This window comes from Rhinolophus sinicus, chromosome 15 (genome assembly GCF_057876585.1).
Source record: "Rhinolophus sinicus isolate RSI-liver-muscle chromosome 15, RSI-T2T, whole genome shotgun sequence".
Taxonomy (NCBI): Eukaryota; Metazoa; Chordata; class Mammalia; order Chiroptera; family Rhinolophidae; genus Rhinolophus; species Rhinolophus sinicus.
In genome coordinates this window covers 81028186-81055756 of record NC_142515.1, presented here as the reverse complement: position 1 = coordinate 81055756, position 27571 = coordinate 81028186, and positions in this window count along the sequence as shown.

Here is a 27571-nt window from a genome sequence, read left to right as displayed (position 1 = left end):
AGTTATCAACATTGGCTGTGCATGAAAATCATGGGGCGGGGGGCTTTCAAAATGTCTGATGCCTGGGTACCAGCTCCAGAATTTCTGATTTCATTGGTCTGTATCATGGGCTAGGTATCAGGGTATTAGAAGCTCTCAGTTAATTCTATCAAGCAGTTAAGTTGACAACTACTTTCAGAACAGAGTGGAAATTGGTACAAACTTCCAGTTATAAAATAAGTCATGAGGATGTAATGTACAGCACAGGGAGCATAGTCAATAATATTGTAGTAACCTTGTACAGTGACATGTTGTTACTAGAATTATCACGGCGATAGCATCGTAAAGTATATAAATGTTGACTCACTATGTTCTACAACTGAAACTGATATAATATCGTATGGCAACTATACTTTAATTAAAAAAAATCACTTTTTATTCTCAGAAAAAAAAAAGAGAGTGGAAATGTAAACAACGTAAGTAAGTACCTCTCCTCTCATCCCAGGATTTCTGTCTAAGGTGCATAACTTGTAAAGCTCATATTTATACTAAGCTCCAAGGATTTTATATATAATAACTTAATACCAGGGCTTCAGCTGAGTTTTTGGCATATTTTAACTAAGATGTTGAAGTTTATTTGTCCCTTAGTGAAAAGCATTTCCTTCCTAAAAGCTTAACATTTAGGAACACCTAGGGAATTTATTAAAAATACAAATTTCTAGACCATTCCCCAGACTCCAAAGGATGGAGGGTTTTGGGAAGATGCAGTTTAAAAAAGAGCCCCAAATTATTCTCACAATCAAGTAAATTAAAGAAATGATACATAAATGAAGCAATTAACTATATTAAATTTTATTTTGTATTTTATCATCTTATTTATTGATAAAAGTAAGGTTTTCATTTTTATGATCAGGAAACATATTTATATTTATTTACTTCAAAAGGTACATGACATCATAGAGGCATTGTTGTCCTTGTGACATCCTCCTGGGAGAGGACAGTCTTGAACTCTGCAAAGTTCTTCACCTGCACAAAAAAGATGACATCACCATCATGGCTTTTGATGAACAGTGGCTTTAACATGAGTTTTATAAAGATTATTGTATTCAAGGAATTAGTTTAAGTGGCTGCTTCTATGAACAATATTCCAGTATGAATTATAATTTTAGCAACAGGAAATATCAGACAACTGTGACCTACTTTAAACATTTATTTTAAGAGAAACTGAAGTTGGCTGGCTTTTAACTACAAAAGAAAACAGCTAACTACTGTTAAAGCAAGCAATCATTTCAACACTTAGAGATTTCAATTACATTGAACTGTTTTCAACCTGCACAGTTGATTGGGTATTATTAGAACAATATTATGAAACCCTCTAATAGCAAGTGTATTAGAGTTCACATTTCAAAGCATTGGATTTGAGAATGCTTCAGTTTAATTGGATTAAACTTGTATGCTAGAGAAATGCCGTCTGTCTCTGTGAATATTTTAGCTAACATGTAAATCTCATGTTGTGTGAAAACACCTCATGACATTTTTTACATACTTGAACTCAAGTATTTCGTAAATATACTTGATAATCTTTAAGTAAATATTTAAGTATATTTAAGTAAATATACTTAAATAATCTTCGTAAAAGATTTTGTAAATTTCAATTATAACCAGATTAATAATTGACAGTAGTAATATATATGTCATGTATATGACATATATATATATATAAATATATATATATATATATGTCTTGAACAATGCAATATCTGTGGTCTCTTTGAAATAGCTGATATATCACAAAAACAGGTTTAAAATAGGGTGAAAATACCATCCAGGATGTTCAAGATTAATATTGCTTTTCCAGCGCTAAATGTATATTAGGTAAGGTGAGGACCATTCTTTCTGATAAAATGGTTTCTTAGGATACAATCTGACACAAGTCTAATTCTTTCGTTCTTGAAACTCTTAATGACTCTAATAAGTATTAAATGCTTTGGGCAAGAGGAAATTAATTAATCAGAGCCAAGGAGATATTTTTGCCAAACTTTTAAGTAGAAGTATTTAATATTGGAAAAGAAGTTGATACACCAAAACAAAGAAAGAAACAAACAAACAAAACCCATGAAGCCAAGAGAAACAAAGAGCCTTCCTTTAATTTTTCACCTTTGATGACAATGCTTTTAAGGTTCTGTGTTGTTTTTTTTTAGTGTAATTGACCTTATTGATTTTTCTGAGGTAAATGATGTACGAATATTTATATCTTTATAACTAGGAAAAATTTCCAATTATCTTCCTATGAAATTAGTAATTTTGTGTGTATATATTTACATACACATATATGTATATATATGTCATATAATATATATACACAGATGTACATACATATATACATAATATGTATGGAAATATATATGAAAATATGTGTGTGTTGGGGGTGAAGGCTGTGGTTGAAGTTTACAAAATATACATAATTTGAAAAATCAAGAGCAAAATGCTTCTCAATGACTATTTGCCCCCAAATTTACATTGATTTGCTTTACGTAGAGTATTCTATTCCATCACATTATAAACTGCTGTCCTAACTAAAGGAAAATACATATTAATTTATTTGAATGCACATGTATCAGTGCTGATTTTAGGGAAAATATATGGCAGTACTATTACAACGTGTTTTGAATCACAACATATTTCAAAGTCCCTTTTTTAGCAAAAGGTATCTTTAAATTAGGCGGTTTGAAAGTACGTTTATCTTTTAGAATAAATGGGGATGATTTCTTATAATGCTAGAGTATGTAATATCTTACTGGCTGATATTTCACTTTTCATCTCACATTACAATTTTAAATGCACATGAGACAATTTAATTTCTGAAATAAGGATGTACAAGGAGAGAATGACTGCAAAATACTCAGCTTCATGTAATGGTTATTGGTTGTTTGTCATGAGAATGAAATAACAATATATGCAAAACACAAAATAGGCAGCCAAATAAAGGCTAATTGCATTGGTTTAATTCACAATCCCAGACTTTACTTAGCCAACTTCTGGCTTCCAATTATGTTTGTCACAAGAGAAACCCTATGAAACTCTTCAGTTAGAGGCATTCAAACCTCTTGCTACAAGTAAAAACAAAACAAAACAACACCTGCTGGTACCTTAGCATTCACCATTTACGGATGAAAAATGACATTTGTTCCTGGAAAAAGGAGATTAATTGATAGGAAAAGCAACAGATATGAGGAATACTATTATGTTAAAGAAACAGAAAACAATGTCAGAATAAACAGATGGGGACTGTGTTCCAGTGGAGCAAAAAATGTGATGGAGAAATTAAGAAAAAAAAAAGTAATGACAGTATACTTGATATGATAATAGATGTCAAATAGAGAGTAGTTAGGCAAAATGTGCTCATTTGTTTAAAAAGAATATAAAGCACAATCAACAATGTGTGCATTTTCTTCAAGGAATAGATACTTATTTTGACTTTAAAGGAATTCATACAGAAAATCTCTAGATACATTATTGGAAGCTGTGTTACTGAAATCAATATGAATTAGTAAAATAATTTTGACATCATAAGCTGATTAGATTAGTTGGATGCCAAATATTACATTTGAGAGTAAATTTGCTCTTCATTAGGTATTCTGTTACTAATATGGTAATCAATGATAATTAATCCTCCTAAAAATTCAAGAAAGGGGCAAGATTAAGAAAGTAGCTTGAAGTCCTTGGCCCAAGAAGGGTAGAGTCTAAGTACCTTGATATTACAATATAATCAGTGATCATCGAAGCAGTTGCCTCTGTAATCTTTATATCAAGAATATGCTTGAGTGTAAGAATTTAGAGACAGTGTTTTCTTTGTACATTTCTAACAAACTAAGTTTGGCGTGTGTCCTGAGCTAATGCATATGATCTTTGTATTAATTGTCAAATCATCTGATTGCACTCATCAAATTCTATTGCTTTATTTGTATGCACAGCAGAGACTTTCTTCCATCAGATGCATTCATTGATGTGTTTTAGGCAGCCATTTTTTTAAAATTAAAGTTTATTGGGTTGACAATGGTTAGTAAAATTACATAGGTTTCAAGTGTACAAATCTGTAATACATCATCTATATATATCATGTGTGTGCTCACCACCCAGAGTCAATTCTCCTTCCATCACCATATATTTGACCCCCTTTACTCTCTTCTTCTGTCCTCCCTCCCCTTTTACCTGCTGATAACCACTAAACTGTGTCTGTGTCTGTGAGATTTTGTTTCTTTGTTTGTCTTGCTCCTTTGTTGCTTTCAGTTTTATATCCCATATATCAGTGATCTCATATGGTTCTTGACTTTTTCTTTCTTTGGCAGTCATTTTTATTCCTAAGTTTCAGAAACTGTTTTCATTATATTCTATGATACCAAAAATCTTAACTTGTATTATTCTTTTAAGTGAAAATTTAAATAGTTGTGTTCAAGAAGCTATGATACAATATTCAGACCATAAAAAGAACATTAAATAACTGAGAATGAAAGAGCAATAGAAACCTATGAATCCTGTCACAATAATATCCTTAAATGAGAAAATAAGCTAAAGCTCAAAGAAAAAAAATACTTTCCTCAATTAAAAACATATGTTTAATGTTATATCTAATGTTAGAATAAACAATTAGGAACATGTCAACCGACTGACTTGAAACAAGGTTGAACATAAAAAAAGGGCAACTCATACTTTGTTTCTATCTTCTAAGTAAAAGAGAATTTGCTTTCAAACTTGGAAATACAGTACAAAGAATTCAAAAAGAGAACTGCTCTCTGAAAGGTGAAGAGTCGTTCGTAAAGAGCACAGTTGCTTTTAAAAATTAATTCACCTTGTAGACTTGTTCAATTTATATTACATGATACTGGAATAATTTACAGATGCAATAACCACTGAACATCCTTGAGAAATCATGAAAGGGAAAAGAGGTTCGAAAAAAACGAAGATTCTATTATCTTGATTTTCAGATAACATTATGGGTTGGATTTTTGAAAGTATAGACAAATGGACTTGATGTAAACTCTTTCCTTTTTTTATTGCAAGATTTTTCTAGTTTGGATTATGCGGCATGTTCTGTTTACACGTTCTCTTCAGAATACTTTTCCTATATTCAGGTGCGCCAAATATTTTTATTTATTAAAACCAAATATGTGTGCACTCATATATCTATGCTTGTTTTGTGAAGTATTTATGAAGGAGTAACTTGCATAGAAAAAAAATATACAAATAAATTGTATAGCTTGATCAATTTTTAAAACTCTTAGTCTTGTAAGTACAACTGGAATGATAAACAATGTTCTCATCTCCCTAGAAACACCTCGTCCCAGTTTCTTTTCTCCCCAAAGAGTCACCACAGTGACAAGTTCTAAAACTAAAGGGTAGTTTCAGCTATTTTTGAACTTTATATAAATGCAATATGGTCTCTTTCGTGCTTGGCATTTATTCAACATTTCAGCTATGAGGTTCATCCATATTGATGAAGGAAGTTGTAGTTTTGCTTTTTTTCTTGCTGTATCACATTCCGATACGTGAATATATCACCATTTATAATATATATCGATTTGCTGCTGTTGGACATTTGGGAAGTTGAAAATTTGACATTGTTATGTGTAGCTCTGCTGTAAAAATTCTAATGTAGCCCTGTATATCTGCTGAATGTGTATAGACATTTTGGTTGGCTATACATCTAGAATAGAATTACTGGGTAATAAAGTATACATGTTACACTTTATTAGGTACTGCCAAACAAATGATCAAAGTATTAATAGTTGTGCTCTCATGGCAGTATATGAACGTTTCAATAGCTCCAATCCTTGCCATACTTTGCTATATTCCATATTTAAAAAAAAAACCTTTAGCCATTTATAGATGGGGTGGGTTATGTAGTGGTGTTTCATTGTGGTTTTATTTATTTTTTTCTCAAGCCTAGTGGAGGTGAGCAACTTTTTAAACTGTTTATTGTCCATTTGGATATACATTATTATAAATATTCTGTGCAAGTCTATTGTTCATTTTTCTAATGTTTTTTTTTTTTTTTTTTTTTTTTTACCTTGTTGATTCATATGAGTTTTGTATTGACCTCGTAGAAAAATTTGGGTAGAGTTACCCATAATGTTGAACCTAACAATACATGAACATGGTGTAATCCCTCCATATATTTAAGTTATTTAAATTTTTTCCAACAATGCTTTGCAGTTTTCAATGTAGAAGCCTTGGATATTTTCATTAGCTTTATTCCTATGTATTTGAGGTTTTTTTTTATACTACTGAAATGGTAGTTTTATGAATTTCCTATTGTATTTGTTGCTGGAATGTAGAAATTTGTTTATTTTTACATATTTACCTTGTATGCTCACCTTGTATCCATATTTTGCTTAATTCACTTAGTGATCCTACTCTCCCACAGATTCCTTTTGGACTTTTTAAAGATATGGTTATATCATAGGAAAACAGTGACACTTTTAGGACTTCTTTACCTATCTTTATGCTGGGTGTTTATTTCCATTTCTGACCTCATTGTGTTTATAGAATGTTAAATCTAATTTGTGAGAAGCATATTCTTATCTAATTTCCAAAATCAAAGGAAAAGGTTCTGTATTTCACAATTGAGTGTGATATTTACTGTATGTTTTTTTGTAGTCATTATTTTCATTTTGAATTTGCTGAGTTTTTTAAGTAAAAATCGATGAATTTTATCAAATCTTTCCCACATATGAACATTTGATTTTTGTCCTTTTATTTTTGTTAATGTACTAAATTAGATTGATTTATATTGAGATACAACAGCTTTATTCAGAAAGTTGTCTTCTCTGTAGTTTAAATTATGTTTGTCACTAAAAGTTGTCGAATTTTGTCAAATGCTTTCTCTGCATCTATTGAAATGATTATGTGTATTTTTCTTTAATATGTTAATATGGTGTATTATATTAATTTTTTATGTTGAACCAGCATTGCATTGTTGGGATAAATCTCACTTGATAATGATATATAATTGTTATATACTGTTGGGTCTATTTTGCTAGTATTATTTGAGGATTTGTGCATCAATTTTATAAGAGAGAGAATATTTGTTGGTTGCTTGTCTCTAGTTTTCTTGTGCTATCTCTGTCTGGCTTTGGTGTCAGGGTAATACTGACCTTATAGAATGAGTGCGGATGTAGTTCCTCCTTTTCCGTTTATTAGGAGTGATTGAGAAAAATTAGTGTTAATTCTTCACTTGCTAGTACAAGGATACATTTAAGGTCCCCCAGAGGATAATCCAGGATGCGCTCCCACTCTTAAATCACTTAACTTTATCAAATTGTTGGCTATAAAAGTAATATTCACTCTTTTGCTATGTTTGCCATTTTAAAATATTTTGTCAGTTATCAATTCTTGCTCTTTTTACCTTGAAAATGCATGCTAGCTCCCGTATCCAAAGCCTGACCAACAGGCAGCAGCTTTTTGAATAAACAAATAGACCCCTTTCAGAGAGAGATTCAGAGTGGGCCTTTCTGCTCTCTCCCTCTGTGCTAACCCTGTGAGAAGATCCAAGGGAGTGCTTCTTTGCTGTATGTAGTCTTGTGTTTCCTGTGGGTGAACAGAAATCCCATTGGCTTTCAGAGTTAGCTGTTTTGGGGGCCCAGCCTTCAGGCGGGAGTCTTAAAAGTTGAGGTGCTAGAAGTGGGGTCCAAGCCCTTCACTTCTGGAGGAGACACTGGGAGTTGGAGGTTTCCTCCCGATTGTATGGCATTGTGCCAGGTGGGGTTTGTGGCTGCGTGTGTCTCAACCTTCCCTACCTCTTTCTCTGTGCTTATTTGCTTGTTTGTTCAATGTGTAGGGGTGGCTTAGCTGGTTTCTGGATTTCTTTCAGAGAATTGCTCCATGTGTAACTATATTTGGGTTGTCTGTGGGAAGAGGGGAGTTCAGGAGCCTCCTATGTCACCATCTTTGCAGCCACTCCTAGTATTTAGATGTTTAGATGTTGACATTGAAATTCTTATGATTTGGGGGATTGAATTTTGTTATGTTCTCTTAAATAATGTTGGATGTTACTTTAGGAGACATTTGTTTATGCTCAATATTTTAAAGCCTTTTAAAAGAAGCATTTTACGGTTGGTTTAGATTAATATTTATTTCAAATCTAATTTAGCCCTGATAATAAGAGATAACCCTTTTATGACTTTTACTGGATGCTGCAGGTGTTTAACAAAGACTCTCACCCAGTTCTTTAGAATTTAAAAGATCCCAGCCTTTGTTAGTTCTAAGAATTATTCACCTTTCAGCTTCCGTATATTCTTCCTCAGCCTCACGGATTTCCACAATATGTGTATGCAGCTTAGTTTTCAGCAAAATACTCATGGACTTTTCTAGGAGCACTTCTATGGCTCTTTCTCTCTGGGTTCCTTTTCAGATTTCATCCTCCCAAGTTTTCCTAAACTCCAATCTCTGTCTTCTCATATCGATGGGAACCCCCATATTATGCTTGGAATCCCGTCCCTCTTCATAGTTCAGATTGCCATCAGACAGAAACTGAAGCAATTATAATGTCCTCTTATTTGTTTCTTTTCTTTCTCGTAAGAGTCTCAGTACCACACCACCTGTTGTCTAATGTCAGAAAAGAGTTGTCTTACATATTTTGTCCTGTTTTCAATTTTTTTATGGCAGAAATGTAAATCTGGTCAGAGTTACTTCTTTATGACAAGAAGCCAACATTTTATCAACTACATTTTATTCAAGAAGTAAGGAAATAATTCATTGCCATGTAGAAAATAAATAAATAGTAATAGTATGTCAAAAATCATTGTTTTGAAGACGTATGCATCTAGGTTGAGAATGAAGGGGTGTATCAGTATAAAATTAGAAAGCAGAAGAGAAATATACTAAATCCAAGTTTGATTAAAATGTTTGGACTTGGGAAATTTAAATAGGATTTATTTCAGTGCATTACATTTAACTTATTTTGAAAAAAGTATTTTAGAGTTGAGGTATGTATAATATGGACCTAAGGACAGCACCGTGTAAGGGGAAATATTACAGAAATGGACTCTCCTAGAACTGGAGGCCATTTGAAGTATATAGCTATGCTCAGTTTGAAACAATGTTTTGTGAGGTTTCTGTGGCTTTCAGAGGATAAAGAAATTTACCCAAGTAATTTTACAATTGCATGAGACAAAGTAAAAATAGATGCCATCTACTTGAAGTCATATAGACTGCTCAACCAATTGTGGAATTAACTGTAGTGAAAAAAATCACAGTAGTTTCATGTTTCCCCATCTCAAGTTTAAAAAAAAAAAAAAAAAGTGACACATACTTTGTTTTCCAAAATATCAAACTGAAAGCAACTCAAAGACATGCTTATTGGCATCTATTCACGAGTTCATTAAATTAAATAATAGGGAGCAAAACAAACTAACATACTAATATACCACCTAAAAATGCCAAGAATGTATTTTTCAACCTATATAATGAATGCATATGTTCTATTAATTTGTTAATTTATTTATTCGAAGTGTTCAAAGAACTACTCTAGAATTGAGAATATAAACATGAAAAAGAGAAGTCAAGGACTTACCGTCAGCAAGCTTACATTCAGTGGTAAATGTGATAGAAAACTCATAATGTAATAAACTAGCTTCAAATAATGGTAAGTTGTATGAAAATAACAGGATAACGTACGAGAATATTATTAATATATAGGGAGTAGCTACTATAGCCAGTTTTGCTCCAGGATACTTCTCTGAGGAGTTGACATTTGAACTGGGGATGAAGGAAATAGCACAGTGAAGGTCTGGGGAAAGAACTTCCAAGTAAAGAAGACTGTAAAAGCCCAGAGATAAAACTAGGTTGATACATATTTTAGAATTCAAAGATTAGGAATAAGGCCATCCAAGTGGGTATATAGTGCTGGAGGGAAAAGTGATTAAAGATGAGGGTAAGGAAACCAGCAGAAAAAGGTAGAAGTATGCAAATAATATGTACAGATCATAAATAACTTGAAAATAAATACTGTAAGAAATATGCCTCTCTGATGATTGCTCTCAAATGACTGTATTGAGAATTCTGATGTTGATTCAAGACTTTCCAGAGAAGAGTGCCATGGTCACTTGGAAACATTTGCACATGCCTGCTGTGTATAGTTGATTATATATAAAGGTTTATACATAGATGCATATATGTATAATAGATCATATATATGTATAATATTTTAGAGATATTGTTTATCTGCCTACCCATCCCATGTATATAATAAATTTGATTGAGCTATTTTCCAGTTGTATTGGTCATAGTGAAGTATAAATTCACCAGTATCTAGTCAATTGTATCATATAATTTTCTGGGTGGCCACATTATGGTGTGTCTAGAATATAGACTTTGGAATCAGACATTCCTAAGTTTGAAATTAGGATCTATTTATTAAAAGCTGGATGGTGGAACTAGTATATTCTATGTTTGGAGTGTTTGTATCCTTATCTATAGAGAGGAGGCGCTAATATCTCATTTGCAAATTTATTTTGAGTATGTTAAATAACACTTACAGATATTTAGTACTTAGTTCCAAAATGGTCACTACTGTTATTTTATAGCTATTCTGAATAACTCAGTATATACTTTTTCAACATTGATGTGATTAAATTTTGTGCTGTGGAATGAAAATTTTGAGAACAGAGTAAGTAAACAACCTTTGTTCTAGATGATTATTTATTCTGAATGTCTTTAAGTGCATCACAGATAATGTCCCCTGATGACTTTTATATTAGGTGGCAAAAGAGCAAAGGATATACAATTTATGTTACACTCAAGAGGCAAAGCTTTTTTTAAAGCTTGTCTTTAAATAATTGTTTTTTTGTTTTTCAACTTTTCTTGAAAAAGTTGAACAGACATATTAAATGACATAAAAGATATAAAGAAAAGCCTTTTACACTTTCTTTTAAAAATATATAAACATTTTGCAATCTGTTTATTTTATGATTGTAATAAAATGCTAAGCATCTTCCTGCAAGAATTATATGGTATTTAAAGACTCAAGTTTTCTTGTTTTTTTTTCATAACTCTCAATAGGTGCTGTAAATAGCAAAAGGGTTAACAGACCTCTGTTTAAAAATAAATGAATGAGGAGGCATAATAATTGCCCAAATTGATTGTTTTAAGTAACTCATTTGTCAATCTTTACATTTAAATTATTTGACATCCTGCTGATAGAAATTGCAGGTTTCTTTTTCTCCCTAGTTGCTCTAATAAACAAGTTGTCTCTATCTCTTTTGTTTTAGAGTCAAATTGGCAAAGTTCATTAAGTGTAGGAGTTTTCAGAAATTGCCATGTGGGTTCACTTTTAAGACTGGATGCAATTCAAACTTGTACATGATTTTTAGCAAGTTTATCTCTGTCCCACATATTAGTCTTTCATAACATGAATTTCATTCAAGAGCAATTAAAGATGAAGTACCTTTAACTGCTCTTGGATAAAGCCTGTAAAGATACATAAACCCAAGAATCTTGAATTTCTCAGAACCTAAGAGAAGAGTTAGAGTATACTTAACCTAGTTATACCATTACAGAAGGAACAGAAAATATTAATTCCTTATAAGATCATATCTTTTCTCTTTGGTATTCCAGGAATTTTTACATAGATGAAACCTAATGTAAAGAATTGTAAAGTCCCAGGTAGTCCCAAAGAAATTAACCCAAAAAGGTTGAAAATGTTGAACATTTTACTAGCTGATGTGAGGTGCCCTACAAAATTCTTCTTCCTGAAAGAAAATGCATTTTTGAGGCATTAGCCTGTTCATTTCTCCTCCCAATTTAAATACCTCTTCCTTCATGGAGATATTGACAAGGATAATATCATTGATCAAATTAAATATCTTGACAAAACAAAGATCTTGGAAAAAAAAAAAGCAGGCGATTCCCTTCTTATACTATATTAGAAAAGAAGTAGTAATATCTATGGGCACCACTATTTGTAGCCTTTTAAAGGGATTTGTTAAAGTTCTATGTCTAATTCTACTCTTCAGAGACATAGAAATTAGGGAAAAAATGATGCCATCATGTTTATAAACCTACAAGCACTGCAGTAGAAACCTAGAATAGAAACCTAGTGACTTCATACTACCTAATCTGAACTGGGCACACATGTATTTTAATTCTCAGATCCTTTTTTCTAAACATTGTTTCCCTAAATAAGACAAAGCATATATTGGCCACTGTTTCTGTGAGAACTATTTCAAAATTGAGTAAAATTGGAGAAAATAAATCTCTGCTTTTGATTCAACCTAGAGGGAAATGGAGAATGAGAAGAAACTCCGGCATCTGATGAGAGGAAAATAGAAGGGGTGGGCTTCCTGTGGGAGCAATGACTTGACTTAGAAATTGGGTGTGATATGCTCAGGATATATTTTGCTAACTCAATATCTTGAGTACTAGCCAAATGACTGAATTTCCCTATATAGGTAAATCGATGGGGACCTTTAACTTTAACTATAAGAAACAGAAAAACTGAAAATTGCAGTGTATTGAAAAAGTTTCTTCTTACGACAAGGAATCAAAGTATGAACTAGAAGTTGCTATATATTGATTTTTCAACTGACAAGGACACAAGTTGCTCTGTTGTACTGCTTCATCATCTCAGATCTTTTCAGGACATGTGCATATTTCTATACATTAGCATGGCGTTGTAGATTTCCAGAATATGTTGGAGCTTTTCAAAGACCTTGTGGACACCTTATTCCTCAGCTTTTGCTATTAAGCTTTTTGCTTAAATTCTTACCTATCCCAACGAGTACCCATTGCTTCAAACACCCATGCCATTGAATATAAAACTTTAGTAAATATATTCAACAAATGCCAGGTTAGGAGCAGCTTTTAGCACTGGGAAAGCTGAATCAGATCTGATAAAAGGCAAACCTTTGAGCACTATGCCAAGTGTCCATCAGACATATAAAGTAATAACAATTATTTGTGAATTAAGTCCATTTTTATTTCCATACTGGGAATCTGTACTGCTACTTTCAATACTATCATTGAGTTAGGAAACGGATTGTGCCTATAGTGAGTTCATATGCCATAAATATCACTGTTCTGATAGTTTGCCATTGTTCTTGCATGAAAATCTTCACAGGTTGCCATGAGCTTTTGGTTAATTTCTTGAGTTCTGAAAAAAATTGCTTTGAAAATATTTGCAAGTTTTTGTTTGTCTGTTTGTTTTTGTTTTGTTTTGTTTTTCACTGCTTTCATGGAGAGGCAAATTTTCAGAGGTTCCTGTTACATTATTTAAGCTGATGTCATCCCGTCATGACATCTTAATGCAGAAAGGTCAAAGAAAGTCAATGACTGACTCAATGGATATTTCCAGCATGTTGGACACAATGCATTTCCTTCTATATTATTAGTCAAAATTTGTCACATGCCACATCAAGCTGCAAGGCAGACTGGGAAACATATTTATTCACGTTGGCCATACGTCGTATGGCCAATCAGGGCCCTATTGTTAATCAACCAGAAGAGGACGGTTATTAGGTCCGAAAAAGCCCACCACAACATTTTCGTAACTACAACACATTCCTTAGTCCACCAAGAGAACCTCATAATTCTATCCAGCTGCTTTAGCCCAGTGAGAAGATCTCTGGGTGCTAAGCTATCTTGCCCATGCAGTCCAGGTGGGGCTACTTATAGTGTGGAAATGTAACAAAACAAAACATAATAAATCAGAAAATGAGAATAAAAGGAGAAATTCATCAACGATTTGTTTGTATGTATAATCAGACACCACTGGCAGGTATTGCACGGATCCCCTGCTCCCCCAGGGTGCGATGTTCATTCCTTGTTCAGGCTAGCTAAAAGGCCCTGACTCTGCCACTCTTTCTCTAATAGAATTCTGCTCAGTCTAGTGAAAAGTAGGCAGACACAGTAAAAAGGAGTGAGTAAACAGCCATAATATAATTTTTGTCAACCATTCTCTCTATTATTTGACCCTCAGTTATCACGTCTTCCTTTCTATGTACTGCAGGTGACATCTGGATTAATATTTTTACCTCGGCAAAACCGTTTAGCTTTTCATCCTTCAATACCTGAGTTCTTCAAATCCATCTCTAACGTGATCTGGACATAAGGAATCCATATCACAACTTCTGGCTCCAAAACAAAATTGTTTCTGCTGCCACCCTCACCAGCATGACTCATGGCCTATATTTACATCTTGATGTAAACAATACTAAAAATATGATACTGGGCCTCCGCTTCACATTCCATAAGGGAAAAACCTGTCCATTTCTATACTTTTCACCTGAAAAGGGAATCTCAGTTTTAATAGGTTTACTCTTGCCTTCCCAAATCTCATGTGGGAGTGTCTGCTAGTTGAAAATTATGTCAACATATCGAAGTATATCTCTTGAAATCATTTGGATAATATTTGGTTCTTCAGACTTGAGCATGCAGTAAAGCTTGTTATGGGGATTGAAATGGCATTAAGTGATTTAATTTGTAATATATGCCCCAAATCCAAAGGCAGTGAAGTCATGGTACAAAAACAATTATTGATATTATGTCTACTGACAGTAACAACTATAGTGTACATTATGAGGGCTGAGGATGGTAGAGGATTACCTTGCTTTGGGATAGAATTAGAAGTGTGAGGAAATAGAGAATTCTAATTTATTTAAATAGCCCAAGTTATCCACTGCTAAAAAGAAGAAGTCATTTGTTTTCATTCTTTCTCTTCTCTTATTCTCTCTCTCTCCTCCCTCTTTTCCTCCGTTTCTCGATCTTTTCTTCTTTTTTTCATATTGTTTATTATCTCTTTTATTTATTCTTGTTGATTATCCTTTTTCTTAAATAATAACGCAAATACTAGTCCATCTATGTTTACTTCATTAATTTCAAAAGTTCTGTAATAAAGTTTCAAATGGATTCATTTAAGAAATCACATGCAAAACAGGTAAATCATTTTTAGATACTTACTAAGTAATACTAAACCAACTGAGGGATCCAATCTTTAAACTTTATTTGTATTTTATTTGCTTTTGATGTTTTAATTACACTGAACTGTTTATGGCTCTCTTGTATAATAGTTACCCATTAGCACCTCCTGGGATACTGGCTTCCTGGCTTTTAGCTTGAAAGTTTCTAACATGTACTTTCTCTTTTCTTCTTCTTCTCTCTCTCTCTCTTTTTTCTTTCTTCATTTGGAGAAATTCTGAAAATTAGAAAAGGGAAAACTATTTTTTTAATATTCTAAAATTCACCTGAGAAAGTCATTCAACTGCTGAATCTCTTCAGTTTAGGAAAGCATCTTAGTCTTTATTTTAGTAGATGTTCTCTGAGGCTAAGTCAATGTGGTTTATTCTGAACAAATATATTTCAAGCATTTCTTCATTACTAGAACACTTTAAAAATTTAAACTTCATGCAGTGACAACAAATTACATACTTTATTTTTAATAAGCATTCTTCAAAGATATTGCCTAGAATTCATTATCCACTTTTATTTAAAACATATTTTTTACCCTTTGTCCTAAATGTATTGTCTTCTCAGGCAAATGTCTTAGATACATGTCACTTGGCAAACATAATGTTAACACTGAAAAAGTTCCTTATTTTATGAATTTATTTTCCTTTCAAATTCTTTTCTTTTTGTATTCTGACACAAAAGACTAAACAATGACATAAAATAATATATTACTCCCTGATGAATTACCCATTATCTGTTAGACATTCATCAAGTGATATTATGCATTTAAAAATGCAAAAAGCACAGCTAGTTAGTGATAAAAGCCTTCATATAATAAGTAGAATGAATATAATGACTTTAAAAAAGCTTGTCTCCACAAAGAAAAAGAGGAATGTCTTTGGGAAAATATAAAAGATTGAAAGAAGTTTAACTACCTTCTTTATTTTTCCAACCATCCTGTTGTGAAGAGAGTATTGGTTAAAATAAAATCCAATTTGATTGTACTGGGATACTGATATATCAAAGGGTCATCTTCTAGACACTGATAATCTCCTTAGTACAGAAAGCCTGGGTTGGGAAAATATTGGTATTTGAAGTGAGTATTTTTCAGCTACAATCTTAAAGTTTAAGAATAATAACACTAAGTTTGTATACTAAGCCAGAATGAGAAAACAGGCAATGATGTATTATAGAATTCTACACTTGAAACATATAATTTTATTAACCAATGTCACCCCAATACATTTAATATTTAAAAAGTAATTGGTTGATAGAAAAAAAATAAAGGGGGGAAATATTTTTATTTTGAAGATGTTCTTTAAAAATGGAATTGGGTATTCCATTTTCTTTTCCTTTCTTTTTTTTTTTTTTTTTCAGGGTGGTCTTTGAGCCATCCCAGGTCAGCCCTTCTATTGGTAGTGTGACATTTCACAATAATGTGCCATGGTCAGGTTTATTTATGGGTATATTTCACTCAGGTGCTCAAAATTAAATGTAAATATTCTAGTTTCTTATGATTTCCTCCTTAAAAATGAATATTCATAATCAAAGAAACAAACAAACAATTTATATAGTTTTAGATAGCTTGGGACAATCCTGCATTTATTCTATAATATATATAAACAATCTGGTGGAGCCCAGGCTTGGATAGAGTTTAAAGTTAGATTTTAGAATCTTATACATTGAAAGTAAAGAGAGAAAGATTTACCATGTTAACACTAATCAAAACACAAACAAACAAAGAAAACAACAACAGCAACAAAAAACACACAAAAAAACCCAAAATTGAAGTAATTATTAATTTAAGGTGAAGCAGACTTCAGAAGAAGGAAAATTATCATAGAGAGGGACACTACATAAAGGGAACATAACAAACAAATGTGTATGCATCTAACAACAGAGCATCAAATACATTAGGCGAAAACTGGTAGAACTAAAAGAAGAAATAATAAACAGATCCATTATTATAGTTTGAGACTTCAGCACTCCTCCTCTCAATAATTGATAGCTCAATAGGTAGAAAATCAATAAGGCTATAGTTAAACTGGATGGCACTATTAACTTGGTCTAACTGAACTTTATAGACTTATCCATCCAACAACAGCAGAATACACGTTCTTTTTAAGCTTGCGTGCGATATTCATCAAAATAGACCATAAAAGAACGCAATTTTATAATGTGTTCTTAGACCTCAGTGGAATAAAATTAGAGATAAATAATATAAATATAGATGAAAAATCTCCAATATTTGAAAACTTAAAAATAGACTTCTAAATAACTCATAGATCAGTGAAGAAGTCTCAAAATATTAAAAAAAAATACACTTTGAACTAAAAGAAAATGAAATACAACTTGTCAAAATTTGTGGGATGCAGTGAAAACAGTGCTTTGAAAGACATTGTAGCATTAAATTTATATAGGAGAAAAAAAATAAGTATTTTAAATCAGTTACCTAATTTTCCATCTTAGAAAACGAGAAAAAAGTCAAGTTAATCAGAGAGCAAACACAAGAAAGAAATAATAATAGGCATAGGGAATTATAAAATGAAGACAGGAATACAGCAGAGAAAATCAATGAAATCAAAAGCTGTTTCTTTGCAAATATCAATAAAATCCTAGCTAGTCTAGCCAACAAAAATAAAAAAGTCGTGAATTATCAATATCATAACCATAAGAGGAGTCACCATTATTAATTTCAAGAACATTAAATAATAAAGGAGTATTAGACATTTCTATGACCACAAATTTGATAACTTAGATGAAATAGAACAATTGCTTGGAAGATACAAAGTGCTGAACTCACACAAGGAGAAATAGATAACCTGTATAGCCTAATATCAATTAAATAATTTGAATCAATAATAACCTTCCCCAAAAGAAATAAGGGCCAATGATTTTTACTGTGAATTCTATTAAACCTTTAAGGAAAAAGTGGTAAACATTCTCCAATCTCTTTCAGAAAGCAGAAGCAGAAGAAATACTTTCTAACTTATTCCATGAGACCAATGTTATCATACTACCAAAATCAGGAAAAGGCATTACATGAAAGGAAGAGTAGTGATCAATATCTCTTATGAACATATGTACAAATATCCTTAACAAAAAAATAGTATCTCTAATGCAAGCATTTAGAAAAGTTATTATACAGCTCAACCAAGTGGGAATTTGTCCAGGTATTCAATGCTTGTTCAACATTCAAAAATCAATTAATGTAACTCACCGCACAAAAAGTCTAAAGAAAAATAGACATATAAGCTTATCAATTATGTCAAACAGATAAAACATTTGACATAATTGAATATTCATTTATTTATGAAAGCTCTCAATGAAGTAAGCATAGAGAGTAATTTTTTTTTTTTTAATTTGATAAAGAACATGTGCAGGAAGCCTTTAGCTAACATCATACTTAATGTTGAGAAACTGAATGCTTTCCCCCTTTGACTGGAGATGGGATGGGAGTTTGACATTTTTTCCACACTTTTTCTGTAAATGGCAGGATAGTAAATATTTCAGTCTTTGTGGGCCCTGTGGTCTCTGTCACAAATATCAACTCTACCACTGTAGCTCAAAATTAGCTACAGACAGTAGTTAAATGAATGACTATGACTGTGTTCCAATAAAACTTTATTTATCAAAGCAGGCAGCGGTCCGTGAGTTCTAGTGTACAGTTACTTCTTTCAAATGATTATTCTCATGTTTGTACTATTTCACTGTGGATTAGGACCAGTTTGCAGACAGTCAGTGATTTCACATAGAATGATAATATTCTAGAATAACCTCAGGAGCACAGCCACCAATTAGAAACATTTTGATGTTCCAAAGTAAAGTCCACAGATTTCCAAAATTCCCCTATGATTGGCCAGATAGTCATAGTGCTGTCCTAAATTATAGGAAGTTATGTACATGGGCCATGCCTGGATCTTCTAGAGTGAAATAACCCTCTCCATACTTATTCTGTATTGAAGATCTGCTCCAGCAAACTTTGGCTTCTTCCCTCCCTCCTTCTTTCCCTCCCCCCTCCCTTTTTCTTTTTCTCTCTTCATATATTGTTTACAAATTATAAACAATATATAATGTTGAATTTCAGACAATTTTTTCATTGCAATCTAGTAATTGTGAAACAAACGGAACTGATGAATCAGATGCATTGTAATGATGGATTGCTGTTGACATATTTATTTGGTGACTTAATCACTAGCAGAGGAGTCTTGGAAATCACAACATAACAACAATGACAGATCTTGGAGACTCATTTACTAAATTTACAATATGGTTTGGATATTATCTGAAGTATTTTAAAGGCACGTAAAAGGAAAGAACAATTAACTTGTAAATACTGAGAAAACAATGAACACATGCTCTGAATTTTGAGACTCAAGATGATCTAATATGGTATTTTCTTATCTCTAAGAAGAAATTCTGAAATAAGATATTCAGGCAGCCAGTGAAAAAAGCTCTCCATTCATCATCTCACATTGTGTTTGCTCATGCAGACAGCTAAGAAAATAGATGTAAATATGTGAATAAATTTGTTCTACATGAGTGAATATGTGTGGTTATTTGGAGCCCATAAATGCCTAATTCACTAAGCTATGTAAATTGTAAACTTTCAATATTGAAATTTCCTTTAGGTAATTTACCCTTTGGATAAACGTGCCTCTTGTTCTCCATTAGGGAAGACAATGTGAGGAAAGGAGCTGTTAGAAGTAGAAATCTAATGGATGTCTTACAATATAGGCCTTTGTTTGGGGTCTCAATCTGATGAGTGTGCTGGTGAAGAGATGAAAAAGCATTACTGCCTCATTCCTGCACTGACAGTATTAGTGACTGCTCAGAGGAGCAGGCCAGTGTCATCATGAGGAAGTGGAACGAATGTGAGGGCCTGAATGAAAGGACAAGGTCTGACATTTCAGTTCGCGAACTTTGTTGCAATGGTGTCGATGTTGCTAACCGTTTTTTGATGTCAGAGGGATTATTCATTAGGAATTTGTACCAACTGGACAAACAGGTAACCAAGTTTATTAATTGGAAGTGCTGAAAAGGCTGCGTGAAAAAGTTGGACGACCTGAATTTTTCACCAACAATTCATGGCTCTTGCATCAGGACAATGCACCAGCTCACAGGCCACTGTCTGTGAGGGAGTTTTTAGCCAGTAAACAAATCACTGTATTGGAACACACTCCCTACTCACCTGATCTGGCCCCCGATGACTTCTTTCTTTACGCGAAAATCAAAGAAGTATTGAAATGAAGACATTTCGATGACATTCAGGACATCAAGTGTAATATGGGGGCAGGTCTGATGGCCATTCCAGGAAAAGTGTTCCAAAATTACTTTGAAGGGTGGACTAGGCGTTGGCATTGGTGCATAGCTTCCCAAGAGGAGTACTTCGAAGGTGACCATAGTGATATTTAGCAATGAGGTGTGTAGCACTTTTTCTAGGATGAGCTCGTGAACTTAGTTGTCAGACTTCATATGTGACATAGAATTGAATTGAATATAATGCTATCAAAAATATATCAGTATTTTTCTTGTTAGTGATAAAGAAAATTAATTGTGCTTTACTTTTATTACATAATTACATGTCTCAGTTTGTTGAGAACTTTTGTAAAATATTGCCCTTTCCTTATATTCACACATATATACACATACATACTAGGCTGGGCAGAATAGAACATTGCAAAATTTAGTCAAGTCCAATTTGGTGGCAACAACACAAAAGCAAGAAGATATAGGAAAGGGACACAGGTAAAAGGAATAAAAAGAGGCAGCATACGTGTGAAAATTATGAAGGCAGAATACCAGTAACAGTTTGTAGGTAGATGAGAGGGAATATGAAAGTTAAAACATATGATGGAATAATGTTAACTGGAGTCTTTAAATGATCATAAGTGCTAATATAGTTATGGAAACACATTTTGAAATGAGAAGACAAATATGTAGGCTTTAAATGTTTGTAGAATCTATAAATGACTGGTCTTCAGAGAGCAGAAGAATATTAAGGAAAACATTATTAATTATAAGTGGTTCATGAGTTTACATCTTTATTTTACTTGAATAAAGACACAATGTAATTTTATAGTTGCTATTTTAAAGTATGAAATGATACATTACTCAGGAAGAGTATTGGTCAGGAAACACAACGTAACATTTAAATTAATTTGTTGTAGTTCCAGTATTTATTCTGTCCATTTTCAATACTCATATCCTGCCAATGTAATCAGCATCTTTTCTATCTTTCTCACAGCTCAAATAGGGTACAAACATAAATTTTCTTTTAGAACCTAGTGCTGTTCAAAAAAGATTTGTTCCATATAAAATAATCTTCTCTTTAGGATGGAACAAAAAGATTGATTTGTTTTTCCTTCTCCTTTTTATCTTTTGAACTTAAGTCATGTGAGCAGAAGACTGTAATTTACTATTCTTGTAGAGACGTGAAGACAAGAGCATGGGAAATTAATAGTGATTCTGATTTTATTATGTCAGAGAAAATAACCGTTTGCCTAGGATATAAACTAATAGAACCTAATTTAGAGAAGGTTGGTGTTGGCCCTGACAGCTGCAAAAATCACCTGTGGAAAAAAATTATTTCTGGGGTCACAATCAGTTTCTCTGATATTCAGAAAAAAACTGGCCAAGGTTAGGCAACCATGCTTTATGGTTAATGGATTATATAAATCATGTTTTTTTAATTTTCTGTATTTAATGATGATTTGACTTCTTAGAGCCTTGCTTGTCAACCTGTGAGAAGCTGGCGAGCCCATCCCCAGGGTTAGTTAGTACCTAGAGATAGGAAACAACTTGCCTGATAGCATTTCTTTTGGATGCAAACCAAACAGTTCAAAGCCGTGTACCCAACAGCCTCTTTTTCTAACTCACACATCAAGACCGTATTACTTCTGCCCTAAATCACACCAGAGCCGAATACTGGACAATTAGAGACCAACTTATACAGCCCAGAGCAAACCATAAAATCTCAAACTATCCAGTTCTAAATTGTTCAGACTTGCCTACCTTGTCTCACTTTTGTGTGTGTGTTTGTGTGTGCGTGTGTGCGTGTGTGAAGAAATCACAATAAATACTCTGTGCTGTGCTTTTTCCTTCATTCCTTCTGCCACCTGAAGAACTCCTACTTCCCCCCATGTGGTCCTGCATTGTGTAGCATGCCTCTTTCTCTGAGAATTTTAAGTAATAAACTCTTCTTCCAAAGGCAGTTGTCTCCATGTCTGTCACCTTACCATATACGATAAAAACAAATCCCAAGTACATTTTAATACATGTATCGATTAATTGTTCTCTAGAAATGACATCTGTTTGATATAAGAAGTTCAGAATAAAAATGTTGCTACTAGGACTCTTTTGACGCTCTCCTTGACAATTGCCCTGGGACAGGACTCTCTTGGCTGTATATTTACAGTGAAAATAGCAAGCAGTGAATTAAAAAATGAGAACTTCTTTAATCCCGATATGGAAATATGCTTGGAAAATACGGCAGCATCAGTTCTCTAAATTTTGGGGTCATACATGTATTTCATATTACTTTTGATAGTTAAAATTTAAAGCAATATCTGGCAAACATTAAATCAGTAAAGTTCAGGGATATTTATTTTTGCAAAGAACATAGATTCTGCCAATTAGAGAGTGCACTATTATTACAATTTAACAAGCACAATTGATTGCTAGAAAATATTTCTTGCCAATTCATATAACATCCCTGGGACTTGCCTTTTTATATTTTTCTAATCTATAATGAATCAATAAAAGTTGATTTTACCAAGCAGGCAACATTCTTCAAGATGTCAGGGAAGTAAAAAATCATATAAATTGCCTACTAAGTGAAAAAGCCAATTTGCAAGGCTACATACTCTGATTCCAACTATATGACATTCTGAAAATAAGGCAAATCTGTGGAGACAGTAAAAAGGTAATAATATCTTTGTGAAGTGGAGCCCAAAAGAAGGGAAATGAATGCACAACTATGATGAGGGATACACATCTCTGAATGAAAAACCATTAAGGGAATCATAGTGGCTGAGTTGATCTTGGTACCACTTAAGTTTTTTCTTATATGTGCTTTTGGTTGGAGAAATTATTTTAAATACCGTGAGCCCATCATACACATTAGTAAACTAATATTTGTAAAACCTAATCCCCCATCTTGGTTTGAAAAGATGAGGCCACCAGATCCATGTTCCATTTGTGTTGTTTTCTACCAAGTCTTGTAGGAAGTAGATACTTGCTTTGCTGTGTCACGTTTTGAGCCTACTGCCCGTCCTCACTGCCTTCTAAACTGGCATGAATTCATCATTGACTCATGTTTTAAGATCCTGTTGACTTGCAACCTAGATATTCTTGAAACACAAGCATCAACTAGCTGACATCTCTTTTTTAATGATGCTGCTTTATAAATTTCAATTTTACTGCTCACCTGCCATGTAGCATTTTATATCCACATTTAATATTACTACATTTGACATTAACTGTAACTTTGTAGAGTAAATCTTCTTATCCTATATTATTTATTGACTAATGGTCAATATATAATACTCTGGTGATTTCATTAGTGTTATGCTTTTTAAATAAAACAAACTAATATAAAGAACGATAAACAAAAATACAAAAATATTACAGATTCTTGTAACCAAAATTATTTTCTAATACATATGGAGTATTAAAGTAATTCCTTTCCCCAAGTGAATACTAATTTATTGTTATGACTTGTATGTCGTTTTTATTAAAGTACTGTGTTGCATCATGATAATTAAGCAAGCATTTATTGTATAAGTGTCTTTTAGTTTTTATCATGGTAGAAAATGTGACATTGACAATAGGACAGTAGTACCATGATATTTAAAGATGAAATGAAGTGTGAACACAAATCACTGGGTAGCCTAAATTATCCTTATAATAACTTTGCAAAGAGAAATTAATGGAATATTCTGTAATGCTTAATTTTTTCTTCCTGTGAAATGATGCTTGGCAAAGTCAATGTTCTTTCTTCTTCACAACAGCCAACATCATAAATGTCCATGTTTAATATCCATGTACAATATAAAGACTCAGTTTAGTCTGTTTTAATTATAGTTGGGCACTTAAGTTTTTTAATGAGAAAGAAAGGACAAATGAATGGAAAGAGATTCTAAATTGAAAGGTGCTGCAATAGTGTTTTCATTTATAAAGTAATATGAACAAGAAATTACCCATTCAGTTTGATTTATTTTCAGGGAGGCAAGAGATGCATCAGAGACACTAAAATTTAAATTCCCCAGCCAAAGACTAGTAAAGAAAATTGAAAGAATTTCAGATAGGAGATACATATATAAGCTGGAGATAAAAAGGGAACATCAAGAAAGAAGGGAGTATGTGCAAGATGATAAGGGTCATTTCAGGAAAAAAGCAAAAGTCAACAGCACCTTTTAAATATTGTTGAGGCTATTGTTTGTTCTGAGCTTCTTAGTGAAAAATATCTACCTTCATTAACAGTATCTCAGTTCTTTGTTCCTTTGCCCATGACTAATAATTCAATATTAGTTTTTGCTTGAAAGCCAGCAAACTTATCCACAATGAAATATCATAATCATTTTAGATGTTTGCATTTATCATAGAATGTAAATTATCAACATCACCATAACGTCTTGTATGATCTGTAATGAGGGTTTTTGTTTAAAGTGGGATAAGTTGCTTTGATCAAAATATGTTGAGAAAAGCCTGTCAGCTTCAAAAGGAGACCTCTGTCTTCAGTATAACCATATTTATTTTCCCATCATTCAGATTTCACTGTACATCATGATTATGTGGATCTTATCAATAAAATGATGATGGAAAGTTGGACCCCTGTGTAGACCAAGTGGGATGGCTAAAGTTACAGAACTCTGCCATATTCTGCATTACAAATATTTAATCCTGCTCCAACCTATATGAATGCCCTTCCCCACCCCTCAAGCTGTCCATGGCAGTTAGACTATGGTCCTTCACCATGATCTTAAGAAATGCTTCTGCTTCTCTCCCGTGTTAGAGCTTCTTTTCTAGGTACTGTGTACGTCCATTCCTTTATTTAGTCCCTTGGCTTAATGCTGCATATTCTCCAGTTGGGCTCTGTTGAAAGGTACATGGACGATTTATTTTGTTCATTTGGCTTTTAATCTTGGCATGTCTATCAATCTCTTTATTGTCATTTTGTGTAATTAGTGGTTTTACTGAGTATAGAATTCAAGTTTGGAGATAATCTTTTCTTCACAAGTTTTAAGGCATTTAAGCTTCAAGGTTATCTGTAAAGAAATTGTCAGTTATGTTTCCATGACGTTTTATTTCTTCTTAATCTCTATAATTTCATTGAATCTTCTCTATAGGTTCTATATAAGATGTTCTCTTTGTATAGAATTCTGAATTTTCACAGTAATACAAATCAGTATGTGTGTAATATTATCCATCGTGTTGGGTAATTAACAGGACATTTAAATCTGGAAATTCATAGCTTTCAGTCTTGGCATTTTTATTTTTAATTATGTCATTGATGATTTTGCTCTCTCTGTTTTATTCTTCTTCTATTTCTAGGGCTTGTTTTTTTTAAAGACTGGATCTCTACCAGGTACTCTATTTTTTTTTTTTTAATCACTTTTCTCATTTTCAGGAGTATATTATTGCTCTATTTTATGGGAGCTACCTTTTTTCTCAATTTTTGAAATGGATTTATTATTTCAATTTCTGTTTACAGTTTCTTTAAATTTATTTGAGTTTTCTTTGTTCTCTGAATTTTTTTAAACGTCTGATTTTTTTTTCTTGAATAAAAATATATTCCCTTATTGCCTCAAGGATATTAATGTTAACATTAAGCTTTTATTTTCCCTGAAATAAATCACTGTTTCCTTCAAGTTGAATTTGGCCATTTTGTTTGCTTGTTTTCTTGTCCTTTATTTTTCCTTTATGCTTGTTTTCCTGGATTGGCTGTTCAGGTAGTAAAAAAAACAAAAACAAAAAACCTAAATGGAAGCTCTGTGCATTTAATGTGTGGAGAGTTGCTGCTTTGATGTACACTGTAGGCTTTGAAATTCACTGGATTAACATCTTTATTTATTTTTCTTTAGGGTTTCCCCCATGCCCAACCTCTGCCTGTTTTCAATTAATAATATTAAAAAAATTAATTACAGTAGACATACAATATTGTTAGTTTCAGCTGTACAATATAGTGATTAGACATTTATATAACGTATGAAGTGATCACCCTGATAAATCTGACACTGTACATAGTTATCACAATATTATTCACTATATTCTCCATGCTATGTTATATCCCCATGACTACATTGTAACTACCAATCTGTACTTCTTAATTCCTTCCCCCTTTCACCCATCTTCCCAAATCCCCTCCAACTGGCAACCATCAACATCTCTGTATCTATGAGTTCCTGGGTTTTTTTGTTCAATTATTGTGTTTCTTGGATTCCATATATAAGTGAAATAAGATGGTATTTGTCTTTCTTTGTCTGACTTATTTTACTTAGTAGAATGCTCTCTAGGTCCATCCATTTTGTTGCAGATGGGAAGATTTCATTCTTTTTCATGGTTGAGTAATATTCCATTGCATGCATATATATATATATATATATATATATATATATATATATATATATATATATACCACTTCATCTGTTGAGGGTCACTTAGGTTACTTCCATATCTTGGCTATTATAAATAATGTTGCGGTGAACATATGGATCATATGTCTTTTCACATTAGAGTTTTGGATTGCTTTGGCTAAATACCAAGAAGTGGAATTAGTGGGTCCTTCTTGTCTCCTGTTTTAAAGCCTATTTTTCCTGACATAAGTATTGCTACTCCAGGTGTGTTTTTTTTCTTTTTCATGAAACATCTTTTTCCATTTCTTTACTTTTGGTCTGTGTATGTCTTTTTATCTGAAATATGTCTCTTGTAGGCAGCATATGTAAGGGTCTTGTTTTCTCCGTTCAGTCACAGTATCTTTTGATTGGAACATTTAATCCATTTACATTTAAAGTAATTATGGATATATATGTGGTTATTGCCATTCTATTCATATTTTTGATCTTTTAAAAATTATTATTATTCTTAAAGAAGTGCCTCTACCATGTCTTATAATACTAGTTTCTTATTGATGAACTCCTTTAGCTTTTTATCTGACCTTCGATTCTAAATGATAGCTTTGCTGAGTAGAGTAATCTTGGTTGTAGGTCCTTGCTTTTCATCACTTTGAATATTTTGTGCCAATCCTTTCTGGACTGCAAAGTTTCTGTTGAGAAATCAGCTGACAGTTTTATGGGAGCTCCCTTGTAGGTAACTAAGTGCTTTTCTCTTGCTGCTTTTAAGATTATCTTTTTGTCTTTAGCCTTTGGCATTTTAATTATAATATGTCTTGGTGTGGGCCTGTTTGCATTCTTTTTGTTTGGGACTCTGCTCTTCCTGAGCTTGTATATCTATTTCTTTGCCAGGTTCAGGAAGTTTTCTGTCATTATTTCTTCAAACAGGTTTTCAATTCCTTGCTCTCTTCTCTTTCCGGTACCCCTATGATGCAAATATTAGTATGTTTGATATTGTCCCAAAGACCCTTTAAAGTATCATTATTTTTTGGATTCCTCTTTCTTTTTACCGTTTTGATTAGGTGTTTTCTGCTACATTA